At 44.1% G+C, this 16,779-nt stretch overlaps 1 long non-coding RNA gene across 1 annotated transcript; it reads left to right on the forward strand.

The window, feature by feature from the left end:
- Positions 1-415: 415 nt before the first annotated feature.
- LOC128322212 (uncharacterized) lies at positions 416-2,016 on the forward strand. The gene is made up of 3 exons (XR_008305594.1): positions 416-464; positions 555-717; positions 1,531-2,016. It is a non-coding gene; the product is annotated as an uncharacterized LOC128322212 (long non-coding RNA).
- The last annotated feature ends 14,763 nt before the right edge of the window (positions 2,017-16,779 follow it).

Genomic DNA, 16,779 nt, shown 5'->3' on the forward strand with positions numbered 1-16,779 from the left:
CCCCTGCTAACTGAGCAAAGAGGGCGCTTTTTATAAAGTGGTGATTTACTTTATTGGGCAAGGGGAGAGCAATTGGTCCTATCTAACCCCAGCACAGCATCACTCCAGTGGTTGTTGCTGGTGTTTATCTTATGTTTCTTTTTTAGATTGTGAGCCCTTTGGGAACAAGGAGCCACCTCATTTATTTATTTTTATTTCTCTATGTAAACTGCTTTGGGAACTTTTGTTTGAAAAGTGGAATATAAATTGTTGTTGTGTTTTTAACAACTCAGACTGCCCATCGGTTTAAGTAAGTATCCAAACCCATCTCACTGACAGTAGGCAGTACTTTCTGCCTGAACGGTTATTGTGCTCATAATCTCTCCCCTGTCTAAACAGAATTCTGCCTCGGGAAGATATACATTGAGAAAGGGATAGATTTCAAACTTGGGCTTAAAAAAAAGAAAATCCAGAACTGCACAATGGTATGTGAGTGTAATCATGTACATGGTATGTGCTGCTACTATGCACACCTGTGTATTTCCTTGACTGTGTACACATCCTTTGTTGCCTAGAGCACAATCTGGGACATTTTGAAGTCTACAGAGTGAGAGAAAATCCTCAGAACTCAGAATCTGACAGAGCTATTGCAGAAGAGTGTTATATCCTTTGGTGAGGACTCAGGGGAGAAGCTGTAGAGTCTGTGGAAAGCATCTTTGTCAGGAGGAGGTGAAATAGGTACATTTTGATCAGGGGTTGTGTTCTGGAGGAGCCTGGATTACTCACTTTATTTTTCTCATTGTTATCAGTCTCTCTCTCTCTCTTTTTTTACATCAGCTAACATAATACAACTATTTCAATGACTTGAATTTTTGGACTGCACAAATGTTCTTTTAGAACTGCATGATTTTTGATTTTTGTTCTGGGCCTGCACTTTTTGTGTCTGGTTACACTTTTTTTTAAAATGCCCTGTTTCAAATAACACTTTTATCATTCAGACTAAAGAGATTCAACTTAAAATGTGCCCCATGCACTAAATATTGCAGAACCAAACCCAAGCTGTGCCATCCATTGTTTCGGCTGTTGGCTGACCTGAAAAATATTAGAAATGAATCAATACAGATGCTTGGTCTCAATGATTAATGTGCCACCAGTGATTCATATTAAAAATGAGCTCCATATTCAGCAAGGTCTGTGGTTAGAGGAACCCTCATTTTCTCTTAATGGAGATTAGCTAAATAATGACAGCTAATCATTGGCCATCTTGGGGAAGTCAATTGTTTGAAGGAAGCCTCTATTCAGAACAGCACTCCACTAGCTTGGCCATGGATCCTATGCCTATTTGGGGTTTACTGTGTGAAATCTTTTCCTTTTTGAGTTTTCTTCTTTAAAAAAAAACAAAAAACAAGACCCAGCCATCAGATTAAGCACAAATTTTGGAGACTGCCTTTGCTTCCATTGTTAACTAATGGAGATGCAAATATTGCCCTCACTTCTAGACTCCTGGAGAGCCAGTTCCATTGATATGTTAATCTCTCTGTCCTTTCTCAGATTTCTGTGGCGGAAGACTGCTGAAGCTTTAGCATTAAGCTAAGTGGAAGAGAGACACAAGGAAGAGATCACTTCTGTATGGAAATCAGATATTTTTCATGATCAGGAACACATGGGCTCAGAAATGTGAGGGGGGCAGGGAACCCCATTCTAATAAAACCGTGGATTTATCAAAGACATATTTGAGGTCAAGTAATAAAAAAATACTTATTTAGTGATTCAAGTGTTTAACCCACTTCTCAGCCAAAGCAGCTCCCAAAGTGACTAACGATAACATTGACAATAAAACAGTGAAATGTGATCACATGAAACAACACCTAGAAAACACACAACAATATTGCAATGATTGTGTCAGTATTCCTGATTAGTTGTTTGTTTGGAAAGGATTGTTACAATATCCATCTAACAGGATGAGGCACAGATAGTAACATAAAACAGCAACAGAATCAAACAATTTTATTTATTGTTGACTAACCATTAACACATGGAAGCTATTTTTATGATGGGAGAAAACCAGGCTAAAGCAGACCAGCCGTTTTTCTCCCATTGTGAGAACCACCAGGCTCGCGGGCGAACCCAGTGGTTCTCTGGCGGCTAGCCCACCAAAGAAGCGCTCCCCTTAACCCAGGTTAGCAGAGCGAGCACTCTGCTAACCCTGGTTTCCTGGTCATGTGCCAGCGCGCCGTGGCTCCACACCATGGCGACACACAAGGAGACACCCATCAGGAATTTGAAACAAGCCTCCCAGTCTCGGGAGTCTCCCCAGGATGCCCCGACATACGGGAGCCATGGGCCCCCAATCCACGCAGCCCCCATCGGCTCCATGGGGTGGCTCCATGACGGAGCCAGCAGTTGTGTGGGTGGCCGATCTGGCCACCCAAGGCTTGAAGGCTGCTCGTCTGCCTCCAAGCTCTGCTAAACCCGCTCTCCCTGCAGACCCACCAGAAGCTCTTCTCACTGATCATGAGAAGAGCTTCATGTTATAATGTGGCTAATCACAAATCAACAGTTCTATTCTATTCTATTTTATTGTTGATTAGTGAGTAATCAAAATAAAAAATAATACTTTGATTTGTTTTATTGTTTTAATTGCTTATCTGGAATTAAGAATTCTGCTGCATTCTATTCTGTTTCTATTCTGTTTCTATTTTATTTTATTTTATTTATTTTATTTTATTTTCTTCTGTCTCATCTTGTAGGAATGAGATTGCAGGAACTTAATCAATGACTTACTGAGGTTGTTCTCACACACACAGCCTAACACAGACTAGAGAAGCCCAGCCTGGCTTAGGCTGTGCATGAGAATCACTGGGTTCGGGCCCAATCATGGCAGCGCAGCGCCACCTAGCCCTGGTTCTAAACCCAACTCTTAGCCAGGGTTAAGGGCTCGAGCGAGGCTCCAGGGTCATGTGTTCGCTGGGGCTATGTTTAGCCCAGTGGACACAGAGACAGGTGCCTAGAGCGCCCGTCTCCTGGGGGAATCCCACAATGCCTTGTGCATGTCACAGTGCATTGTGGGATCCCCGGAGCCTAGACACGTCGTCCTGGCCTCTGGAGCTGTGCTCTGCAGGCATACAGCACTGCTCATCTGGGAGTGTGCTCTGCAATCTCAGGAACAAGCCATTGCTTGTCTGGGGGGAAGGTATGCTTAGCCAGCCTCCCCCCCGCACCGACTGCTGCCGCCCCGCCTGCCTGGTCATGTGAACAACCTCCATAAGTTAAAAGCCGCAAAAACATTTTGCAGACTGGAGACACAAATTAGAACAGCTTGCCAGTTTTACTGTTAACAAATGACTGTTTATGTCTGTATGAAGTGCCATCAATGTGCCATTAAAGAGTCACACTGGCAAAACCAGCCAGGTCTCTGACCCAAGGAGCTTACAACCTGAAACAGACAGTGGGGAAAACAACAAAGGGAGAAAAGATTATGAGAGAAGGGTAGAGCGGATTAATGCAGGGACATACAATAACAGGTAAAGACCTGGTTACTGTTGGGAATGAAGAAGAGGAATCCTAGGCATGTTTACTTCTGAGTTGATTTGAATTTACTTCTACATGAATTTACTTCTAATTTCACTGTGTTCAATAGGACCTTTTAGGGTGTTTAGGGTTGTAGTTTAAGTGAATATGGAAGATCATGCAAAATATCTGGGGTTTGGGCAAGATGTCAAGGAAGAGAGAGGTGGCAACCATATGCCTGTTTCAATTCACAAAGCACAAAGAGCAGAAAGGGAGAGTGTCCTTTTTAGACCATTATATTTTATTGATGGCGGTGCCCTATAAAACCCTGCATATATACAAGATCTGAAATACTGAAAATGATTTCTACCTTATGATTGTACTTGCAAATATTCTGAATGTATGAAGTGAAGTAATGACGGAAGGGTTATATTTGTTTGTTCCTGAGCTGAGTTTTATCTGCTCTTTTTGTAACATTTGTGTAAAAATTAAAAATTAAACTATCGGAAAAAATAAGACACAGTGTTTGTTTTCCTAAAGGAAGCATTATTGACATATATGGATAAAATGAAAAATTTACTAAACTGACATGTAAGAAATGAAAAAAACAAATTTGTTTTGGTTTTAATTTCAGCCACGATACTTGCTGCGTGACTCTGGGCCAGTCACTTCTCTCTCAGCCTAACCTACTTCACAGGGTTGTTGTGAGGAGAAACTTAAGTATGTAGTACACCACTCTGGGCTCCTTGGAGGAAGAGTGGGATATAAAATGTAGGTGAGGATGATGATTTTGCCTCCTATAGAGGCCAAGTATCTTCTTGCAACAACTGATTTGCTGTTGTTTGTGCTAACTCCTATCTGAGCAAAGAGGCACCTTTTAAAGTGGCGATTCCCTTCTGTTTAGCAGGGGGAGATCAACTGTCCCAGAACAGCATCCCTGGCTGTGGTAGGTGTCATAGGAACATAGGAAGCTGCCATATACTGAGTCAGACCATTGGTCTATCTAGCTCAGTATTGTCTTCACAGACTGGCAGCAGCTTCGCCAAGGTTGCAGGCAGGAATCTCTCTCAGCCCTATCTTGGAGAAGCCAGGGAGAAGCCATCCGCTGAAGGGAATATCTTACAGTGTTCACATGTGGTCTCCCATTCAAATGCAACCAGGGCAGACCCTGCTTAGCTAAGGGGACAAGCCATGCTTGCTACCACGAGACCAGCTCTCCTCCCCCAATCTACCTTCTGTTTCTTTTTATGGTAGAGTGCAAGCCCTTTTGGAATGGGAAGCCATCTTCTTTATTTTTTATATTTTTAATGTGAATTATGTTTTGATTTAAACTGCCCTGATTCATTTTTGGAAGGGCGGTATATTAAATAAATAAGTAAATAAATAAATAACAACAGCTTTTAGAATGTTTGTTGAAAAGCTGTATATAGATATTCGTAGTAGCAGTAGCTAGCCACCAGCTGTTTCTTTGTCACCACTTCCTCACAAGCCATTTTAAAAGCAAGTAAAACAAGTCAAAGCATCAAAACTACTCACTTCCATTTGGAAAAGATTGGAATATAAAGAATGTGAGATTGTTGTTTGTGTGTGTGGGGGGTGTGTGTGTATTTGTTATATTGTAATACGTTGTTCCAGCAAAACCAACCATCGAGTGATTTGTGTTCCCTGGTTGCTGGATCAGTCTTTTGAAACCTGGGAGGAAAAGATCACCTCTCAACCCAAAGGAAAGAGCCATTCCTGTTTCTTTATAAATATGATCTAATGAGGGAGAGTTCCTTAGTAATACCGGTTTTGCAGGAAGGAGAGAGAAAGAGTGTGTATGTGTGTTTGCACATGTGCAAGTGCTGCATTATATCTGCATGACAAGTCAACTCACTAGAGAGATTAAAGGTTTAATTGTGTTATGAAAGAAAAATGGGATGTGTTTAGTAATGAAATGCAGCCTCTGCATATATAAATGTATTTACTTTGCAGTGCTAATTATTTGGACGTTTTGGTACAGATTAGAAATTGACCAAGTTTGAGATGCCTATCAGTTCCTCCTGGAAGCTATTTTTGAACAGGATTTGCATACTGCTGTGCAACAATACCCAGGCGGGGCAGGAACAAAAGCCATACTTGAGTGATGCACAGAGATGGCATGGGGGGTGGGTGGCACAGAAATGTGACATCCTGAAATGCACATGACTCAAATGCAGTTTCACTTTAGGGGTGAAGCACTCAGAGGAAATCCAGTTTGAAGAACACCAAACCTGATTACATAAATGCAGTCATTAGCGTTATAGTGATTGCCCAGGCTCATATAGAACAGGAAGCAGTCCAAGAGGAAAGGCTATTTCAGAAAGGCTATTGCAGAGAGTTGTCCCCAAAACATTTGCTTCAGATTTAAAATGAAGATTTTTACTTGGGGATGTGGATATGGTGGCTGTCATCAGAGTTGTACCTATAATTGAGCAGATGGGTTCAAAGGACCTGGGGCCCCCAGCTCCTGAGGGCCCCCTAGCTCCACTTGTCCCTATTTTCTTCATTGTCGCCCTCACTCTGAGGGGCCACCGAGGATTGGGGCCCACTCTCCCCAGCTATGCCCCTGGTTGACATCCTGACTAATGAAAAAATGATATAAAAGGGAGTGATACTAAACATGAAAAAATGCAAAACAAAATACCACTAAATGCACATAATCTGAAGTATTTAAATAAATACAAAATTCACCAATTTACTACAATGTAAATAATACATAACCAATACAACACAGAGAGACTCCTGCCTGTAACCTTGGAGGAGCTGCTGCCAGTCTGTGTAGACAATACTGAGCTAGATGGACCAATGGTCTGACTCAGTATATGGCAGCTTCCTGTGCCTCTGGGGAGCCACACAACCAGGAGATGAAGGTATACCCTTTTTCCTGCTTTGCTCTCCTGCAACTGGTATTCATAGGCATCCTGCCTCGGAATATTGATGTAGCCTATAGCCATCAGGGCTAGTATCCATTGACAGACTTATCTTCCATGAATGAGTCTAAGGCTGCATTCACATGTAGCGTGGATTAGGTGCCAATGCAGTCGCATGTAATGCAGCCTGTGCAAATATGTTCCGCTCCAAACCCCAACCCCGCTCTCCTGTCCGAATTTGGATATCATGGAGCTCACTCTCTCTGCAGTAAGCGAGACTGCAGAAAGGAGGGGAAACTGGCTGTGTGGGCTTCTTTCTGGCATGAAGGACAGCCCACATAGCCAATCACAGCCAGAGAGAGGGAGGAGCTTCCTCCTTCAACTCCAGTCACAGCGAACGCAGCCTGCAGTTCTGAATTTGGATGAAATACAGGCTGCATGGAACCTCAGGTTGAGGCGACGGAACTCACTGCAACCTGAGGACTTGGATTGGAGTTTAAAAATCCAACCTCAGGTAGGTCGTCTGGCAGAATCACAGTTGCACACATTCAGATGTCACACTGAGACAATCTCTGCCCCTTAAACTCCGGTTCTGCATTATGTGCGAATGTGGCCTAAGCCTTGCTCTTAAAGCCATGTCCCTACAATGTCTGAAACTACGCTTTTGTGGTCCTGTGCAAAAATTCCCTGCAAAAAAAATGAGGGGGATGTTTCACAGCAGGAGGGGTGCCACCATTTTGCACAAGTGCAAACACGTTTGCACGAGTGCAACACTAGTCTCAAACTCAAGCTCCAGGCTTAGTGCATCTGGCTAGGGCAACATCCTTGTGCTACTGTAGGCTGCACAACGTCGGCCCGCCAGTGCTTGTTGGACTACAATTCCCATCATCTGTGACTATTGGCCACAATTAACTGAGGATGATAGGAGTTGTAGTCCAACAAAAAACCCTGTATTCGTGCAATATGTTTGCATGAGTGCTGTGTTATATGGGGCCTATCTCAGAGGAGGAGCAAATCTCTATATTGCACCATGAAATTCCATGGCTACTGCGTGGTTGCTGGCAACACTCTCCTCCGCTTCAAAGGGGCTGTGTAAGCCCTCAGTTTTAAAGGGAAGTGGCAGCGATTCGGACAGCCAAATTGTGTTTCTGCACATCTCTAATAACTGCATGTGAAAAAGATCTCTGCTCTCTCTAAGAGCAGCAGAGAACAAGATATGCCACCCTCCAGATACCTGTATAATAAGGAAGAAATAAAACAGAGTATTAGGGAGGAAAAGGGGCATATTGACCCTGAAATGTCTGTGAGTGGAGTTATGCTCCAAAAATAGTTTATAGATCTGTAATCCTCCAGGTGTCTTCCATACCTTCCAGAGGATTTTGAAGGCTGGAGTTTGCATTAGTGCAGTTACATTAGCAGCGCTCTAGGTGACAAGCTCATTCCATAACCTCAGCTAGCTCCCTTGTGTAGCCTTTTGCACATCTGCAGAGACTACCTACCTAGCAGATTTCCTCACACTCCTGGGTCAAGATTTAATGCAAAGCTGCAAGGTGAGTTAAGGAAACACTCTGTTCTATCAAGATCTCCTTTTATATCTATATCTGTAACTATACATTGTGAATCGCTGACAAGAGAAAGTTATTTATGTAATTTAGAAAGGCCAAATATGTGAGTGCAGCTGCTTATAATCTACAGGCTGTCTATCTGTCTGTTGTTAAAATAATCCCAAGGCAGCGTACAGAATTTAAAAGCTTAAAAACAACAATATAAAATCAATAAAATACATTATTTACATAGGAAGAAAGGAAATTGTATTTTGTTTGTGTGGGTTGTGATTTTTGTTGTTGTTTTTTATTGGATGTTTATTAAAGTTGTGTTGTGAGCCACCCCGAGAATTTATGGGGTAGCTAACAAATACAGATAATCTGCAAGCTCTAGTAATGAAACTCAAGGAGCACAGTGAAAAAATGGGACTACGACTCAATGTCAAGAAGACTAAACTAATGACAATGGGCACAGCAACCAGCCTCAGAATTGACAATGAAGACACTGAAGTGGTGGATAGCTTCTGCCTTTTAGGATTGACCGTCGACAGTAAAGGATCCAGCAGTCAAGAAATACACCGCAGACTACTGCTTCATAGGGTTGCAATGAAGGCCTTGGAAAGCATATTTACATGCCATGACGTGTCTATACCTACAAAGATTAGAATCATTTAGACAATGGTTTTTCCTATGACGCTCTATGGATGCGAAAGCTGGACTTTGAAGAAGCAAGATAGAAAATGTATTGACGCTTTTGAAGTTTAGTGCTAGAGAAGACTTTTGAGGACACCATGGACAGCCAGGAAACAAACATGGATCATAGAACAAATCAAGCCAGAATTTTCACTCGAAGCACAAATGACCTGGCTCAAACTATGATACTTTGGACATATTATGCGAATATCCAGCTCCCTTGAGAAGTCCATAATGCTGGGGAAAGTTGAAGGACGACCAGCAGCAAGGTGGATGGACTTAATTACAACAGCAATGAATGCACCACTGAGAGACCTTAAAGGCCAAGTTGAAGACAGATCATCCTGGAGAGAATCTATCTATGTGGTCGCTAAGAGTCAACACCGACTTGACGGCACTTAATCAATCAATCAACCAACAACTACAGTTATTAGTTGATATAATGGTGACACAATACACATGATGGATCTGCTACAATTCTTCTCTTCAGACCATTTTTATTGCGTAAATGAAAACATGGAAAGAGGGAATTGCAACAAGGAACAGACTTTTCAACGTATATACACCAGCTTCAGTGTTCTATATCCCACTGTTTAAAATCCACACTTATATCCAAGACTTTCCCCCAATCTAATTAAACATCTATGTAATACATAACAAGTGGGGGAAGAAAGAGGAGAAGTTTGATAACTCACAGCTATACCTGGTTATCGCTGACACTGAGAGAGAGAGAAACCAGTTGTTATTGTTATATAATATCATCATCATCATCATCATCATCATCATCATCATCATCAAAACGAGTTCTGGCCTCTGTTGATCTGTGTGATCTGCACTGCTGCCTGCAGTGCGGGTCATGTGGGCACGCAGCTCATGCGGAAAGGATCTGCGAATGGGGCACATGCCTCTACTGTGTGGCTTTGCCTGGCAGAACACCAAGTAGAATGCCTCTGAGTAATAATATTTATCTCAATGAGATTTGCCATATTCTCCTTGCTGTGTTGCAAACAGCCTTTTTAGAAAGCCCAGCATCCTTTATGGTATAGTCTGAAATTCTCTGCTTATTACAAACGTTCATGCTAGCAAATAATTCTGGATGCCTGGCTTGCAGTTTGTTATTCTTTTCTCTTTAGTAGTCAAGTCAGCATGATTTCTAGTAGGTGTAGCCTCTTGTTTAAAAACAAAATGTTGACTGTTGCCTTTCTTCCTCTCCCCGCTTCCTCCTTTGATGACACACTAAAAGCCCTGAATGTCAAGTAATCATTAAAAGAAGTTTCAGCTGTTAGCAGACTCCTGTCAGAGTATACTCTGAAAATGGTATGGCTCTCCATTTTTATCTTTTCATGTGGATGTATGTGGTCCACAATCCAATGCTCTGGTCCTTCAAAAAGTTTTATTTGTAATGTGATAAAGCTGTGTGTCCCTCCCTATCTACAATCACCCCCCTTCCATTCCCTCACCCCTCCTAGTTAATGTTTTGCTTGTGGCTCTCTGTGTGTGTGTGTGTGTGATTCGCTTTCAGGTAACATTGTTCTTCCTCTCTTTGTTGGCCACATCCCATTTGGCCATGTAACAGTATTGTTTTTTTAACTTGTCATTAATATACGAGGCTAATTACTGCTTTTTTAAATAGTTCTGCTCATGTGCTGTTAACATAAATCTGATATATAGACTTTATTTTATTTATTTTATTTTACTTTACATTTTATATCCCGTTCTTCCTCCAAGGAGCCCAGAGCAGTGTACGACATACTTAAGTTCCTCCTCACAACAACCATGGGAGGTAGGTTAGGCTGAGAGAGAAGTGACTGGCCCAGAGTCACCCAGCAAGAATAATGGCTGAACAGGGATTTGAACTCGGGTCTCCCCGGTCCTAGTCTAGCATTCTAACCACTACACCATGCTGGCTCTGAAGGGAAGACCAGCCCAATTTTAGCCGTGCATGAGAACCAACAGGAGCCATGCAGCTCCCCGCGGTGGCGTGGCGGCAAACCCTCCTCAGTAGCCCACCTTTTAACCTGGGTTTCAGGCACAAGGGCTCCTGAAAAGCGGGTTAAATGATTGTGTGCTGGTGTGGCATGGCTTCGTGCCGCACCAACTCATGAGTAGCTGCCCGACAGGGAGGCTACAACAAGTCTCCCGGCATCTGTGCACTCATGCAGTACTTTCATGGACTTCCAGGAGGCCCCCAAACCCACCTACTCACACCACCTCCGTGATGCGGCCGGTAATCATCTTGACGGCCATTTCGGGCGCCCAGGGACAACTGAGCGATCGTCTGCAGGGAGAGCAAGTCAAACCCGCTCTCCCCGCACACCCCCTTTAGGCTCTGCACACTGCTCATGTGAAGAGAATGTCTCTGAGCCTTGGGGGAGTGTGCTCCACCACTTCCTGCCAACATGAATATCCACGCACACTAGGTTAAAGTAAACCAAGATCAGTTGTGATGTCCAAACAAGTTTCAGCTTGTTCTAGCCTACTTACTTGAAATAAGCCAAGATCTGTACCCAAAGTTTGAAATAAGTCACAGATCTTGGCTAGAGTAGGCTAGACTAAACTGAGATTGGTGAGTTCAGACATCATGACCAATCTTGGTTAACATTAATCTAGAGTGGAAGTGGACACTTGTGCGGAGATGGGAGGAGGGAATGCACACTCCCCAGACTCAGAGATGTCTCACGGAGCCATGTCTGAGTCAACCCTTTGAGTCAGGCTGCTGGTAAAGGCACAGGAGTAGGGCCAGGTTAAAAAAAAAAAGTCAAACAACATCTGCAGACCCAAGTTTGAAAACCTCTGCTGCAATGTTTAGGAATCTACTCCACATTTTTCTAGTAGCTGTAACATGCCAGAATCTGGAGCAGTTCCAAACCCAGGTTTTATGTCAGACTCAGGGGCTATTCACACGATTAGCAAAAATTGGGCTAGGAGAGCCTAGTCCAATTTTTGCGAATCGTAAGAACCACCAGGCTCGGCTGCGAGCCTGGCGGTTCTATAGCAGGTAACCTGCTGGAAAACACCTGGTCAAAAACCAGCAGAGGCGTAACTATAGGGGGGGCAGGGGGGGCACATGCCCCGGGCGCCATCTTTTCTGGTCACATGGGGGGAGCCACCATCACAAAAAAAATTTTAATTTTTTTAAAAAAATTTGTTTTTGTTAATACAAATGTTTCCTGCTCAGTGCAGCAGCACTGCAGCAGTCAAGGGAGCGTGTCGGCGCCCCTCCCACATGAGCGGTCCCTTCTGCGCTGCCCGCACCCCCCATTGCTTTGCTGGCGCCTGGCAGCCAGTCAGTGGCCTGGCTTGGCGGCGGCGGCGGGCGCTTGTGAGGAAAAACCTAAGTATAATGTAGTATGTTTGGGGGGGGGGTGCCATTTCAGTGCTTGCCCCGGGCGCCGTTTTCCCTAGTTATGCCTCTGAAAACCAGGTTTGCAGAGCGAGTTCTCTGCAAACCTGGTTTTTAGTATTGTGAGTAGCCGCGGCATGGCTTAGCGCCACGCCTACTTGCGAGTAGACCCCCAGAGGGGAGGCAAAAAGCTGCCTCCCATCTCCAGGGGTCTCCCTAGTATGCCCTGCGTGCTCGCGCAGGGCATACTGGGGCTTGCGGGAGCCACGGGGCCCCCGCTCCCCCCAGCCTCCGCCGGCTCTGTCACAGAGCTGGCAATCGTGTGGATGGCTGATCCGGCCGCCCGGGGCTCCCTCCCCACTCACCCCACCAAACCGGGTCTCACGGATCGTGAGACCCGGCTCTCAATCTCTCCACATCTGGCCAGGCAGTCACGAAATATTCTGATAGACTAAAAAGTAAATACCTGTTGTTGTTTGGTTATTTTGTTTTAATGTAACAATTTATTTATTGTTACAAGTTGCCTCAATAAAATAATGCTTTATTTTAAATACTTTTCTGGTTTCTCATGGGTCCCTGACTCAGGGCTTATATAGCCCTATTTCTAATTCATTGTGCATGTTTATTATTTGTTTTTAATTGTTGTAAGCTGTCTTGGCTGTTCATTAGAATGGAAATTCAGGATATACAATTACAAAATAATAATAAATAAATAATAATAATAAATATTATTATTATTAACTATCTTTATGATTTATGCAAAGGAACTTACCCATTTATGAGCATCCTCCGTCCCTCCTCAAAAAGATCCCTAAAGGATTATCTTCTAAGTGAAAAACATATGGAAGCTGTATACCACACATAAAGTTAATGAAGTCAGTATCTGATTATGAGAGTTAACGCTGGGAATGGAAGAAGTAGTGGGCAGGGAATTACTCATGAAGTCTTCATTTTTAATAAGCTGATGTGGGATGTTGTACAGAGAGCTTGGCATGGCACCGCTGATCATTTATGAGCAGGACGGGTCCGATTTCTTTACTTTGTTGTTGAGCAGCTATATCTCTCACGAAGAGGACAGGAAAGCTGCAAGGAATCTTGTGAGGAAATGATACAATTTGCCTCTCATGGGTCATCTCTTGATGAAAACTGATGCCATTGTTTAAAGGCAGCTAATTAGGTCCCTTTCTCCCCCCCTTTTTGGTCAAGGGATAAGAGAAACTTGACAGACAGGTGTGAAGCAGGGTTGCCAATTCTGACAGAAGTGGATAGGCAGGGAAAGGGTCTGAGGAGAGATTGTGGAATGGTTACATATCCTTAAAGCAAAATACAATTTTTCCAGATGAACCAGGAGCAATTAGCACATCAAATAACTCTTTGAACTTGCCTTGTAGAAGGGTTTTCCAAACTGGGGTCATGGCTAGACTGTAAACACTATACATTGTGCAAGGAGTCACACCTCTGAAAGCACCTCACCACCAAACTCTTCCTGCCATCACATGGAATTGCATGTGCCATCCTGATATGGCAGTGAGCAAGCACGAGCCACTTCAGTGGATTTCAGTGCATACCTGCCAAAGATTATTGAGAGACATTAGCATAACAAATACACAGCCCGGAATGGCACATGATGTTACTTTTTCCTTCCTCTTTGGTTTTTAAAGCAGCAATGGAGAGTGGGGGCATGACCTAGATCAGGTCTGTGGTGTGTTAAGGGGGAGGAGTCAATCCTTTCGTCTTCATGTTCCCCCCCCCCAAGTGATTTGTTGGGGGAAGGAAACTGTTATAAGTTTGCCTCCCACCTCCTGCCCGTCTGTGGTAGGGGATTGGCTCCTCCACTCACCTGGCGGAGGCCATTTGTGTGGGCCGCAAACGGCCTCCATGCATGTACAGAGGCCAGGTGAGTGGCGGAGCTGATCTCCCGCCACAGGGGTTGCTGGGCACCATGGCACTGCTCAAAGCAACTGGCAAGTGTGTCCAGAGCAGAGGTAAGCTCCAACTAATTTACGCTTAAAAGTGCCTCTCGCAGCCCAGCTCCCTCGTAGCGCCTGCACCGGCCTCTACTGCTTGCTTCCACACCATGAAAAATCGGAGCACACACAGCACACACATCTCCCAAACCCGAGTAGAACACAGTTTTTGATTGTGTCAAAGACCTCGTTATGTTCAACACTCATACAATGGACAGAGGTACAGTGGACAGAGGTATAGTTATTCACGTCTTATGCTGAATGCAGGTACAGCAGCTCATCTGTCCCTGCATTTGAGTGGCCTGCACCCAGGCCACTTTTAAAATGGAACATAGGAAGCTGCCATCCATATACGGAGTCAGACCATTAGTCTATCTTGCTCAGTATTGTCTTCACAGACTGGCAGCAGCTTCTCCAAGGCTGCAGGCAGGAATCTCTCTCAGCCCCTATCTTGGAGATGCTGCCAGGAAGGGAACTTGGAACCTTCTGCTCTTCCCAGAGCAGCTCCATCGCCTGAGGGGAATATCTTACAGTGATTATATAGGGTCCTATGCAACCAGGGCGGACCCTGCTTAGCTAAGGGGATAAGTCATGCTTGTTGCGACCACATGTATGTCCTTCATACGAAGACATGTTTGTACACATGTGCAGACATCTGTTCTCACACATGTCTTAATAGGGCTCCGGACTGCTGCTTCCTGGAAATGCCAGGCCAATCCTGGAGGGTTCAACATAGGGTTGCCATGTCCCCCAGAATTTAGGGTAACCCCTGGATTTTGACTCCTCCATCCCGCTGCTAATTTCCAGCCGGATTTACATGGATTTCAAATGTGCTGCCTGGATTTCCCAGATTTTACTCTGAATGTGATGACATGGGAGAAGGAGGAGAAAGTATACAAATCTGATAAATAAATAAATAAATAAATAAATAAATAAATAAATGCAAATTAGCTGCCACATAATTTGAATAATATGCAAGTTAGGCCACCTGGATTTGAGAGGCTTGAATATGACCACCCTAGTTCAGCACCATCAGATTCAAGGCCTTATGCTGTCTATCTGCAAACAGAATATATCCTTGGATGTCTTTAATTCATGACTGAATAAGTTCAGCGAAATGTGGAAATATTAGCACTATATGTGTCTTCATATGATTGTTCTTTCATAGGATTCCATTGCCTTGTATCCATTGTATTAAAATATTCTAGCTATTTTGCATTTGATAGCACTTTTGTCTTTGCATTTTATACCAGGACAGTTGGCAACCCTAAGTGTACAGACTTTTTCCGAAATGTTTCACAGAAAACATCTGTCACAAAAGCACTCTTTCAACAGGAGGAGATTGGCTTCTGTCATCCCTTTACTTGTTCATGCTTAAAAAACACGAAAAATCTCTCTGGTGAGGTTTTGTTATTACAAAATCTAATTAGCCCTGGTTTTACCAGTGGTTCTTTCAGTTCTTTACTGTAGTCTCTCCTTAGTGCTATCAAAAGTTATTCCTTCGGCTGGTTTGGCTCCAGGAAGATTCGGAGAGATCAGATTTCTTTGTTCTAGCCCAACAGTTCAGAGAAGTGAAACCTCCCCCATGTGAGGGTGGTAAATGCAATTTAGTGAGAAGTTGTAAAACAAGCCAGGCCGGTTTTCGATTCAAGCCAGGCAGAATTGGAGCTTTATTTACCTTTTTCCTTGCCTCCGCTACTTAGTTGTACTAAAGTGACTTCATTAAGAGGAGAACTAGTTACTTAATCATGCAGGCGAAACTATCAGTGTCATTTCCAGCTTCCTGCCTTTATTCAGGGAGCTGAAGATCTTTTAATTTTTAATTTTGGCAAATGTTGATGTTATTGTGGATGATATTTTAAATTAGCAAAATGCCTGATTGATACCCCAGAACAGCGGTGGGCAAACTTGGCCCTCCAACTGTTGTGGCTGAGGCTCAACCACAGCTGGAGGGCCGGGTTTGTTCACCCCTGCCCCAGAAAGCATCTATGATCCCATTTAACTGCTGGAATGCAGCCATAAGAACATAAGAGCAGCGCTGCTGGATCAGGCCCCAAGGCCCATCTAGTCCAGCATTCTGTTTCACACAGTGGCCCACCAGATGCCACTGCCTACAGGCAGGAGTTGAGGGCATGCCCTCTCTCCTGCTATTACTCCTCTGCAAGTGGTACTCAGAGGCATCCTGCCCTTTGGAAACATTTCCTATAAAAGAATCACAGCCCATTTTACAAATAATAGTTTCACAGTCCTTTAGAGTTGCCACCTTATTCCTCTTGCCAGGGCTCTTGTGTATTTAACAGCTCCAGGACATGGCAAAAAATCAGCACTTGCAGTTCCCCCCCATCCTAGAACTGCCACAGTTGACTGCTCTCTCTATTTAATTTCTGCATGTCAGTAAGGCTGTTCCCACGAGCAGCCTAACCCAGGCTAAGGTAGCCCAGTCTGGGTTAAGCAGCTCATGCGCAGCGTTGTAATCTATGCATTGACTTTTAATGATTTTTGAAAAGTTTTAAAAACATTTTAAGAATGCTATAAATGGTTTGTTTCATGCCTTATAAAAAGTACTGGAATTTAAGCCCCCACTCTGACCAGAATTCAAGCATCACTTGGAGGAAACTGATCCTTGCCTTCATAGAAAAGGAGGTGGTACCCATGATCAGTGGGAGCTGCCTGGGGAGGGTTTGCAGGGAGACCAGGCTTAGCCCACTCTCCCCGCAGACGAGCAGTCAGTCTGCTCCGGGCAGTCGTCACGGAGCTGGCAGGGGCTGGGGAGTTCGGGGGGCACACGGCCCCCAGAAGCTCCAGCATGCCCTGTGTGAGCGTGCAGGGCATGCTGGAGAGACCCCCGAGCC

This window comes from Hemicordylus capensis, chromosome 4 (assembly GCF_027244095.1).
Source record: "Hemicordylus capensis ecotype Gifberg chromosome 4, rHemCap1.1.pri, whole genome shotgun sequence".
In the NCBI taxonomy this organism is placed as follows: Eukaryota; Metazoa; Chordata; class Lepidosauria; order Squamata; family Cordylidae; genus Hemicordylus; species Hemicordylus capensis.